Below are 9,930 nucleotides of genomic sequence, written 5' to 3' on the forward strand. Positions count from 1 at the left end.
GGAGGTGGCAGATTCCATTCCTTATGGCACAGTTCCCTTCTGTTCCCTGCCAAAGCCACTCCCAGCTTCCTGGGGCTCCCAAAAATCTTGGCCTTTGATCCCTTCCTCCAGCCTTAAAGCCAGCAACTCAAATGGGGTCCCTCCCTGGCTTCTCTGCCCCTCCTTCCCAGCCAGTTTTCACTTTGAAGAACACCTGCTTACTGAGGGCCAGGACCTCGGGGGGAGACACACCTCCTGTGCTTTCTGTAGAGGACCTGGGGTGTGTTGGTGTCAATAAATGTTTATTCACTGATTTTTAACAACACCACCACCAGAAAATTTGAGAGGTTGGCCCACATGGCTGACCTGGCATGGTCGCTAGGTTACCTCTATGACCTGTCTTACCATTCTGACCTCTGTTAGTATTGTGACCTACTGCCAGGTGATATACCATAGGGCTAGATGGGGGCTCCCAAGCAGAGTGACTCCCCAGCAGGCTCAGGAAAGGGCTCCCCAACATATTTAAACAGAGACATGGCTGATGAGACAGAGCCGGCCCCATGGAGACCTGGGGAAGCCACCCCAAAAGGAGAGGCAGTGCCCCAGGGCAAGGACAGCCAGGCTGGATGGGAACAGCAGAGGGCGGGGGGAGGGGGGAACATAGAGGGCCCTAGTGTGGGTTGAAAATGCTGTCACTGCAGGAAGGCTTTTAGGCACGAGAATAGGGGGATCTGATTTATATTTTTTAAAGATCACTCGGTGATTTGACATTTGAAATGATATTTGACATGTGTCCTGAGAGCCCGGGAGGATTTGGGCAGATGAAGACGTTGAGATGTGCTTCAGGTACAGAAAGTGGACACGGCCTGGAGGCAGGACAGATGAACACTGGGGACCAGAGCACATGCCTCTCAGAGCCTGTGAGTGATGGGACAGGGCAGGGAAACAGAAGACCCTGCATGGAGGGGGCAGGGCAGGGGGAAGGGGTCCTTCCATGGAGAGGACAGGGTAGGGGAGGCAGTAAACCCTCCATGGAGGGGGCAGGGCAGGGAGGACAGGGGACCCTCCATGGAGGGGAAAGGAAGGGAGGAGAGGGGAACCTCCATGGAGGGGAGAGGGCAGAGAGGAGGAGGGACCCTCCATGGAGGGGACAGGTGGGAAGGAGTGGGGACCCTCCATGGAGGGGTGGGCAGGGAGGAGAGGGGACTCTCCATGGAGGGTACAGGTCAGGGACAAAAGGGCACCCTCCATGAAGGGTGCAGGGCAGTGGGGACAGGGCACCCTCCTTTGAGGGAACATGCAGCGAGGAAAGGGACCCTCCATTGAGGGGACAGGAAGGGAGGAGAGCGGACCCTCAATGGAGGGGACAGGCAGGGAGGAGATAGGACCCTCCATGGAGGGGAGAAGGCAGGGAGGAGAGCAGACACTCCATGGAGGGGAGAAGGCAGGGAGGAGAGGGGACCCTCAATGGAGGGGACATGCAGGGAGGAGTGGGACCCTCCATGGAGGGGTGGGCCGGGAGGAGAAGGGACTCTCCATGGAGGGTACAGGACAGAGACAAAAGGGGACCCTCCATGGAGGATGTAGGGCAGTGGTTACAGGGAACCCTCCATGGAAGGGACAGTTATGGAGGAGATGCGACCCTCCATGGAGGAGAAGGGCAGGGAGGAGAGGGGACCCTCCATGGAGGGGAATGGCAGGGAAGAGATGGGATCCTCCATGGAGGGGGCAGGGTAGGGAGCAGATGGGACCCTCCATGGAGGGGACGGGAAGGGAAGAGAGGGGACCCTCCATGGAGGGGAGAAGGCAGGGAGGAGAGGGGACCCTCCATGGGGGTACAGCCAGGGAGGAGATCGGACCCTCCATGGAGGGGACAGGCTGGGAGGAGATAGGACCCTCCATGGAGGGGAGAAGGCAGGGAGGAGAGCAGACACTCCATGGAGGGGAGAAGGCAGGGAGGAGAGGGGACCCTCAATGGAGGGGACAGGCAGGGAGGAGTGGGACCCTCCATGGAGGGGAGGGCCGGGAGGAGAAGGGACTCTCCATGGAGGGTACAGGGCAGGGAGAAAAGGGGACCCTCCATGGAGGGTGAAGGGCAGTGGTTACAGGGAACCCTCCATGGAAGGAACAGTTATGGAGGAGATGGGACCCTTCATGGAGGGGAAGGGCAGGGAGGAGAGGGGACCCTCCATGGAGGGGAAGGGCAGGGAAGAGGGGGGACCATCTATGGAGGGGAAGGGCAGGGAAGAGATGGGACCCTCCATGGAGGGGGCAGGGTAGGGAGCAGATGGGACCCTCCATGGAGGGGAAAGGAAGGGAGGAGAGGGGACCCTCCATGGAGGGGCAGGACAGGGAGGAGATTGTACCCTCCATGGAGGGGGTATGCTAGGGAGCAGAGGGGACCCTCCATAGAGGGGAAGGGCAGGGAGGCGAGTGGACACTCCATGGAGGAGCAGTGCAGGGAGGAGATGGGACCCTCCATGGAGGGGAAGGACAGGGAGGAAAGGGGACCCTGCATGGAGGGGCAGGACAGAGAGGAGATTGTACCTTCCATGGAGGGGGCAGGGTAGGGAGCAGAGGGGACCCTCCATGGAGGGGAAGGTCAGGGAGGAGAGGGGACCCTCCATGGAGGGAGCAGGGTCGGGAGCAGATGGGACCCCCGATGGAGGGGAAGGGCAGGGAGGAGGTGGGATCCTTCATGGGAAGAAAGGGCAGGGAGGAGATGGGAACCTCCACGGAGGAGAAGGGCAGAGAGGAGATTGTACCCTCCATGGATGGGGCAGGGTAGGGAACAGAGGGGACCCTCCATGCATGGGAAGGGCAGGGAGGACGGGGGAACCCTTCATGGAGGGGACCCTTCATGGAGGTAAGGGCAGGGAGGAGATGGGACCCTTCCTGGAGGGGACAAGACAGGGAGGAGACGAGAACATCCATGGAGGAGACGGGTCACGGAGCAGAAGGTACCCTCTTTGGAGGGGGGAGTGTAGGGTTATTGGAACCCTCCATGGAGGGGACAAGTAGAGAGGAGTCAGGACCCTCCACGGAGGGCATGGGTCAGGGAGGAGAAGGATCCCTCCATGGAGGGTACAGGGCAGGGAGGAGAGGGCAGAGACGGGGACAGGGAACCCTACAGGGATGGGCCAGACAGGGAGGAGAGGGGACCCTAAATAAAGGGGACAGATCAGGGAGGAGAAGGATATTTCCAGGGAGAGGAAGGGCAGGGAAGAGATGGGAACCTCCATGGAGTCGATGGGTCAAGAAGGAGACGGTATCCTCCATGGAGGGGGGAGTGTAGGGGACAGGGAAGGGAGAAGAGGGGACCCTCAATTTAAGTGGCTCTGCGGGAAGGACAAGGGAACCTTCATGGAGTGGGAAGGGAGAGGAGGAGAGGGGACCCTCTATGGAGGGGGCAGGGCAGTGGGGAAGGGAAACAGGGAACCTTCGAAGGATGGGCTGGGCAGGGAGGAGAGGGGACACTGCATGAAGAAAGGAGGGCAGAGGAAGTGGGGACCCTCCATGGAGGAGACAGGGCAGTGGGCAGGGAACCCTCCATTGAGGCTACAGGACAGGTGGGGCAGGGGACCCTCCATGGAGGGGTAGGGCAGGGAGGAGAGGGGACACTCCATTGAGGGAAGAAGACAGAGAGGAGAGGTGACCCTCCATGGAGGGGGCTGGGCAGGGAGGAGAAGGGACCCTCCATGGAGGGGAGACGACAGGGAGGAGAAGGGACCCTCCATGGAGGGAGAGAATAAAGAGTAGAGGGGACAATTCATGGAGGTTTCAGGTAAAGAGGAGAGGCGACCTACCATGGAGGTAACAGGGCAGGGAGGAGAGGACCCTCCATGGAAGGGAAGGATAGTGGGAATGGGTGCTCTATATGGAGGGGGAAGTGCAGGGGGTATAGGGAACAGGGAACTCTCCATTGATAGGGCAGTGCAGTGGGGACTGGGAACACGGGACCTTGTATGATTGTCCAGTCAGAGAGTAGAGGGGAATCTCCATGGAGGGGGGAGGGCAGGGAAAGTGGGGATCCTCCATGGAGTTGACTGAGCAGGGAGGAGAGGGGACCCTCCAGGGAGAGGGCAGGGCAGTGGGGACAGGGAAACCTGCATGGAGGCTACAGGACAGGTGAGGCAGGGAACCCTCCATGGATGGGGCATGGCAGGGGTGTAGAGAACCTCACTTTGAGGAGGACGGGCAGGGAGGATAAGGTTTCCTTCATGGAAGGGGCAGGGCAGGGTGACAGAGAACCTCACTTTGAGGGGGCAAGCAGTGGGGAAAGGGAACCCCAGTTTGAGGGAGAAGGGCAGGGAGGAGACAGAATCCTACATAGAGGGACAGGTCATGCAGGAGAGGGAACAGGGAACTCTCCATGGAGGGGAGAGGCTGGGGGGATAGAGAACCCTACTTTGAGACAGCAAGGATTTCAGCACAGGTCCTTAAATAGATGGCAGGGCAGAGGAGAGAGGACATCCTCCCGGGAGGTAGCAGGGCAGGGAGGACAAAGGACCCCACATAGTCTGAGCAGGATAGTGAGGTTAGGGCACCATCCATGGAGGGGCCAGGGAAGGGAGGACAGGGGAGTAGAGATAGGTAACAGGGGAAACACACCCCTCCATGGAGAGTCCCCTGTTCTCCCATGGTGGGGCCCTTGTTCCCCAGCCCTGCCCCTTCACAGCATTCCCTGTCCTCCCTGTCCATTGGTCCCTCCCCTGGTCCCCTGCCCCCACTGCCCTGCCTTTCCATGGAGGGGCTGCTGTCTCCCCTGCTCTGACCACTCTGTGGTTGGTCACCTTATCCCTCTGCCTTTTCCTTCCATGCCAGGGTCTTCTGTTTCCCTGCCCTGACCCCTCACTCACAGGCATCTGAGGGGCATATGCTCTGGCCTCTCCAGTGTTCATCTCTCCTGCCTTTAGGCTGAGTGTCCACTCTCTGTACCTGAAGTACATTCTCACCTTCTTCATCTGTCTAAATCCTACCTGTGCTCTCAAGACACATCTCAAATATCATTTCAAATGTCAAATCACAAACAGGGGAAGGGGGGTGGGGGTGGGAGGTTAGGGGTGGGAAGTGGGGGATGGGAGTGGGGGGTTGGGGGTGGGGAGTTGGGGGTGGGGGATGGTAGGTGGAGGTGGGTGGAGGGGAGTGGGGGCTATGGGGTGTGGACTGGGGAGTGAGGGGTCAAGGATGGGAGAGGGGTGGTGTGGGGTGTGAGGTGTGAGATGTGGGGTGGGAGTAGCGGTGAGGGTAAGAGTGTGAGGTGGGGGTGAGGGGTAGTGGTGGGGGATGGGAGCTGGCAGGTGGGTGGTGTGGGGTGGCAGGAGGGGGCTGTGGGTTGGGGGTGTGGTGAGTCCGGTGGGGGCTGGGTGTGGTTGTCGGGTGGCAGGTGGTGGTGGCCTGTGGGGAGTAGGGGGTAGGGTTGGTGGGTGACAGGTGGGGGAGGGAGAAGAGGGAATAGGGGGGATAAATGGTGATGGAAGGAGACTTGACTTGAAGGCAGTGAACACAAAATGCAATATACTGATGATGCAATATAGAAGTGCACACCTGACCTAGGCAATTTCATTAATGAATGTCACCCAAATACGGTTGATTAAAAGTAAATGAAAGGTGGGTCTTTTGAGGTTGATTAGGTTATGAGGGTGGAGCCCTCATGAATACGATTAATACCCTTTTCAAAGATATCCCATGCTAGACTTATCAGGAGATGACTTTATATGTTATATAAATGTCTAACCACTATTTTGTACACTTGAAACTAATATTGAATGTCATCCCTAATTGAAAATAATCTAAAGTAGTAAAACAATTTTGAATAAAAATGAAAATGCGAATCAGAGTGATCTTTAAAAAATATAAATCAGATAATTACACTCTGTGCCTAAAAGCCTTAAGCGCTCCAACAGTGGTCAGCTCTCCAGACAGCATCATGCCTGTGAGGGTGTTACACTCCTGGGAGAGGAATGCCCTGTCTTCTTCCTCCAGTAGCTCCCTTCATGGCTCTGGTGATGTGTGGCACTGGTGCAGGGCAGAACTGTGCTTCCTTGAGAGTGAGCTAAGCATCACTTTGGCTGCTTACTTGTAGTGTGGGAGCCAACACAGAAAAAATAAATTTAAGCCTTAAAGGTTCTCACAGCATTTCAACCCACCAAATGGACCTCTATCCTCCCTTCCCTACACTCCAGCCAGCCTGGCTCACCCAGCCTTGAGGAAAGAAGGCAGGGACAGTGCTGCCCGAGAAGCCAGTGAGCATGCATGTGGTCAGAAGTCTGGAGAGAGCTCCAGTTCTCTTAGGACAGAAATGGAGGGATGAATCTGCTGAAATCAGACACCCATACGGGGACTCAACTTTTCACTACATGATGACTGGATTACACCTGCATGATCCCACCATGCTCTCGCTCCCCTGTGGCATCCCAGGGGACCCATGAATCATCTACAACAGAAAGCAGCTCTCTGGCCTTTGAGAATCCACAGACCTTCTGCAAAGCCCTTAAGCTCACACGGCTGATCTCAGACTACAGATTCCAGAAATCTTCAATCCTGGGAAGCAGCCTCTTTTGACTTTTTCATTCTCCTCCTACAAACAATGCCAGGTCTGTGTCTTCTGTACACTGCTCAAAGATGTGTGAGGACCCAGCGGGTGGCAGCTGGACCTGATATCCCCTGGGACATTTGCTGAGTGGCCTCAGACCCAACACTGACACTGAGCTTGAACCTGCATCCATCTGGTGAGCACCACTCACCACTACTTGGGGACTCCCTGAGAACCTACCTCATGCAACGTGAGTGCTTCCAGAGACTCTTTCATTAGCGGAGAATAACAGGCACTCAGCAGATGGAGGCAGACAGGGAGGCAGAACATGGTGTGCTCTGGGACTTTTGCTGACCTGTCCCCGGGCTCAGTGCTAGTAAAAGCCAGCTTTGGTGCCCTGCTTGGGCCTTCCTGTGCTTACTGGGCCTCAGGAGAGCCTGTCACAAATTGTGAATTGCTTTGTAGATGCAAATAGATTGCCCTGGGCCAGTCACATCAAGCATCTGACATTGTTCAGCACCAGAGTCGCTCCCAGGAAGCCCCAGGACCAACACGCCCAGTGGCCAGCTTCAGAGCACATCAGAGAAGGATACAATTAGCCTCAGAAGTGGCAGATCCAAAGAGAGATCTAGGCAGGCACCAGACCCTGCTGAGATGAATTGCACTCCACGTGGTCAACACCTGTCAGCAGCTTATACATTATACTATAGGCAGGGTACACGGTGGTCACAGCCAACTAGCCTGAGCATCGACTCAGTACATGCATGGGCCAACAGCCATCAAGAATCAACTGCCACAGGAAGGTTCACATAACACACACGGGACATCCCTGGAGCACTCAACTCAGATGATCAAGAAGAAATTGCCACTGGGTTCCACAGGACTCCTACTACATGAAGCCACACTACCAAGACCTGGATTTTAATACAAAGAAACAAACACACAGAGGCAGCAAAAATGCAAGGAAACATGCCCCAAATTTAAGAACAGGGGACACATCCAGAAAAAATGCTAAACAAAGTGAGGCAAGCAATATTTCAGATACTGCATATATATAAAATGGTTGTAAAGATGTTAATTGAAGTTAGGTGAAGAATGGATGAAATCAGTAGGAACTTGAAAACTGATAGTAGGCATGAAAAAGTATATTTAAGCCATATAAAAGATCCAGTCAGAAATAAAGAGTAAAATCTTTGAAATGAAGAATACACTAGAGAAAATAAATAATTTGATTAAGGAGAGAATCAAATTAGTGATTTGGAAGACAAGGTCACAGAAGACAAAACAGCAAAAAGAAAAAAGAACTTTTAAAAATGAGGACTGTTTAGGGGACTTTTGGAACAACATGAAACATTCACAACGTCCACAATATAGGAGTACAAGGAAAAAAGAAAGATTAAGGGACTACACCATATTAAAAGAAATAATGAAAAAAAACCGAAAAAAAAAAAACCTTTTAATCTGTCAAAAAAAACCCAAAAAAACAAAACCTTTTAATCTGTCAAAAAAAAAAAGAAATAATGACCGAACAGTTCCCTAACCTGGTGAAGGAAGAGACACACAAGTCCAGGAAGCACAGAGTCCCAAACAAGATGAACCCAAAAAGGCTTGGCACCAGGACACATCATAATTAAAATGACAAAGATTAAAGACAGGACATCTTAAAAGCAACAAAAGAAAGACGGTCAGTTACCTACAAGGGAGCTCCCATAACATTGTCAGCTTATTTCTCTACAGAAACATACCAGGCCAGTAGGGATTGGCACAAACTATTCAAAATAATGACAAGCTAGGACCTTCAACCAAGACTACTTTACCCAGCAAGGCTGTCATTTAAAATTGATGGAGAAATAAAGAGCTTCCTAGACAAGAAACAGCAAAAGAAGTGTGTTACAACCAAAGCATTTGTATAAGAACTATCAAGAAGGAATAAAAGGGAAACAGAGTTAAAAGAATAAAACATATCTACTAATAATCAGTTTAAATGTAAGTGGCTTGACTGCTGCAATTAAAAGACATGGTAGCTGAATTGATAAGAAATCAAGAACCATATATATGCAGTCAACAAGAGACCTATCTCAGAATGAAAGATATACAGACAAAAAGCAAGGGGATGGCAAAAGGTATTTCATGCAAATACAAATGAAAAATAAGCCGGGGAGGTAAACCTATATAGCTGACAAAACAGACTTTAAAACAAAGGCTATATTGAGCGATAAGAATGGACACCACAGAATGATAAAGAGAGCAATCCAACAAGAGGATATAACCCTTGCAAACATGTCTTTCCTCAACATAAGAGCAAGTAAATGTGTACATCAAATCCTGATGTACATATATGGAGAGTTCAACAATAATACAGGCGTAGTAGGGGATTTTAACATCCCATTGGAATCAATGGCTGGATCTTCCGCACAGAAAATCAAGAAGCAAAGAGTGGCCTGGTGCTGGACTCTGCAGCAGCAGCAGGAGCACATATACTAAAGCTGGAATGATACAGATGAGATTAGGCTGGCCCCTGCGCAAGGGTGACACTCAAATCAGTGAAGGGTTCCCTTCCCCCTAGCGTGGGACATGCTCTCTTGGCTCCCCTAGGCTCCCCTGGCTCCCCTGGGCTGGGGCCCCTGCGGGTGGGGGTGGAGGGAGACGGGCGGAGGCTGGGGGGGGAGGGAGACGGGTGGGGGCTGGGGGGGGAGGGAGAGGTGGGGGCGGGGACTTGGGCCCTGACCTCCTCCTGGGTTGGGGCCCCTGCGGGTGGGGGCGGAGGGAGAGGGGCGGAGGCTGGGGGGGGAGGGAGACGGGTGGCGGCTGGGGGGGGAGGGAGCGGTGGGGGGGAGACTTGGGCACCTTCTCACCGTTGCGCAGGGCGGCCTCACACCTAGTCTTTAAATAAAAAAAAAAAGATGAGTGGCCTGAAATAACACAATAGATCAAATGGATTTAATTGGTATCTTCAGAGCATTTCACCCTGAAGCAGTAGAATATACATTCTTTTTAAGTGGACGTGCAACATTATCTAGATAGACCACATGTTAGGGCACAAACACAGTCTCAATAAATTTAAGAAGATTGAAATCTTATCAAGAATCTTTTCTGGTCATAACTGTATAAAACTAGAAGTCAATTAGACAAAACTGATATACAAGTGATCTATTACTGAATTGTACACACCTAAAACCACCCTGCCTCAATAAATTTATTAACAGAGAAATAAAAACAATGACAAGCAAAAATAAATAAATAAATAAATAAATAAAAATTTGGGGATACATGGTGGTGAGAATTGCATGTCAATATACTTGATGTATACTTAAAGGTGGTTAAAACTCTAAATCTTATATTTATTTTACCACAATAAAAATTAGTAATTCTAGGATTAAAAAGAAAACAGAAAAAGAAAAAGAAAAAACTATAAA

General features: G+C 52.4%; 1 non-coding gene and 1 pseudogene across 1 annotated transcript; both read left to right on the top strand.

The window, feature by feature from the left end:
• Nucleotides 1-5,877: 5,877 nt before the first annotated feature.
• Nucleotides 5,878-6,080, top strand: LOC118669540. Its single transcript, XR_004972013.1, has one exon. It is a non-coding gene; the product is annotated as a small nucleolar RNA SNORA74 (small nucleolar RNA).
• A 2,883-nt stretch (nt 6,081-8,963) lies between these two features.
• Nucleotides 8,964-9,077, top strand: LOC118669526 (annotated as a pseudogene).
• The last annotated feature ends 853 nt before the right edge of the window (nt 9,078-9,930 follow it).

Source organism: Myotis myotis, unplaced genomic scaffold (genome assembly GCF_014108235.1).
Source record: "Myotis myotis isolate mMyoMyo1 unplaced genomic scaffold, mMyoMyo1.p scaffold_m19_p_14, whole genome shotgun sequence".
In the NCBI taxonomy this organism is placed as follows: domain Eukaryota; kingdom Metazoa; phylum Chordata; class Mammalia; order Chiroptera; family Vespertilionidae; genus Myotis; species Myotis myotis.